The sequence below is a fragment of the Ipomoea nil genome, unplaced genomic scaffold (assembly GCF_001879475.1).
Source record: "Ipomoea nil cultivar Tokyo-kokei standard unplaced genomic scaffold, Asagao_1.1 scaffold3066, whole genome shotgun sequence".
NCBI classification, from domain to species: domain Eukaryota; kingdom Viridiplantae; phylum Streptophyta; class Magnoliopsida; order Solanales; family Convolvulaceae; genus Ipomoea; species Ipomoea nil.
In genome coordinates this window covers 25,015-27,288 of record NW_017619494.1, presented here as the reverse complement: position 1 = coordinate 27,288, position 2,274 = coordinate 25,015, and positions in this window count along the sequence as shown.

The window sequence follows — 2,274 nt, the reverse complement described above, 5'->3', positions numbered from 1 at the left end:
GGAGGAAAATATTTCAATAATAATATTCTACATTATCAATAGTAAATGCATATTTTAAACAATAGTAAAGGAAAATTAAAAATGGAACGAAAATATTTCAATAATAACATCTACATCATCAATTAAAAATGGAACGAAAATTAGGTAAAAATATCACTGCATTTGATATTATAATTGACTGAAAATAAAAAAGAATAATTGCCTGAAAATGAATCTGATATCACTAATTGACTGAAAATATAAAACGATAACTAATTGAGTAATATTCTACCATTATATATTTTAACTCAAGTAACCCGTCCTGATGGATTGAAGGTGTTATATCTAGACAGAGATGAACAAGATTGTCTTGTCACTACCAATGTCGTCTACAAAGAGGTTTCAATAATGTGTAAATATAATCGGTGATATTAAGTTTTTTTTTTAAATGAAAATATTGCTATATATCTAGACAAAAAACATATATCTTCCATACAAATGAATAAGGATACCAATTCATTTCTATAACTGAGTTGTTAGAGAACGAGGACATTTGCCTAATTTATGAAAATACTAAATAATGATAAATAAAATCTTTAAAGTTATAGCACCGTATGCGTACATCTAAACATTAGCTATTAATTTGAGCAATTATTTGCACAAATTCAAGCAATGATAACATCAAAATATATAAACGATCCAAACAATATCCTTAATTGCATTATATAATATATATTTGATGTTCTAATTTAAATAATTATATATCGATTCATATATTACAACAAATTCATTCCGTGCATCGCACGGGTGCAAATACTAGTATAAATAAATACACACATTATATATATGTATATGTATATATGTATGTATATATATATATATATATATATATATATATATATATATATATATATATATATATTATTGAGGACATTATTGTAAATTGATCCATATAACCTAAAATATAACCTTGAACCAAACAAGGTAATATTATATTACATCATCCAAACCAAACACACAAGGTAATCTTACATTCCCAACACCCTCTAAGAGAATATACTGTTTCCAACATTCCTATTCGCAATTTTACATTCAAATTTATATTCGTAATACAATACAACACTATTAAAATTTTTATTCCAAATAACATAATAAAATTATTTTTTCATTAATCCAATAAACCACTCTAAGCTACCTGGCATATAAACAAATTGCCTAATTAACAAATGAGCTGCCTAGCTAAGAGAATATATTGTTTCCAACATTCTTATTCACAATTTTACATTCAAATTTATATTCGTAATACGATACAACACTATTAAAATTTTTATTCCAAATAACATAATAAAATTATTTTTTCATTAATCCAATAAACCACTCTGAGCTGCCTGGCATATAAACAAATTGCCTAATTAACAAATGAGCTGCCTAAGAGAAAATATTGTTTCCAACATTCCTATTCACAATTTTACATTCAAATTTATATTCGTAATACAATATAACACTATTAAATTTTTTTTATTCCAAATAACATAATAAAATTATTTTTTCATTAATCCAATAAACCACTCTGAGCTACCTGGCATATAAACAAATTGCCTAATTTGCAAATTGACGCACGAAACACAAAGAATCAATAGCGCCTGAGACTCAAACCCACAATCTCTCAAGTAAAATTCAATTTGATGCCATTGGACCACAAGGTCCTTTACTTATTATTATTATTATTATTATTATTATTATTATTATTATTATTATTATTATTATTATTTTCACGCATACTCACTGGGACAAAAAAAATCTAACTTACAAGACCAACTCTTCTCTTTCTCTCTCCGTATTATATTGTTACACCGTATTATTATTGCCTTGAGATACTTCCAACTCCGATTTCTTTATTACAATTGATACTAGTACACACCTCACTCAAACACCTACATCTCTCATAAATTAATTTCTAATTTATTGTGTTTGTGTAGTTACATGCATGTTATGCAATTTTAAAGTTCAAGTGAGATGTGTGCAAGTGCCAATTGTATTACGAGCTCAGCTGCTCAGTTACAATTGACACTTATACATATCTCACTTGAACTTTAAAATTACATAACAAAACATACATATAACTACACAAGTACAATAAATTAGAAACTAATTCATGTGCCACATCTTCATTCATTCTTACACTCATTCATTATTTTATCTTGATTATCACGTACGTCTAAAATCATATTAAATATTTTTTTTTATTATAGAGTATAATTTCCAGTGCCACACAAGATCACAGTGTATCCTTTA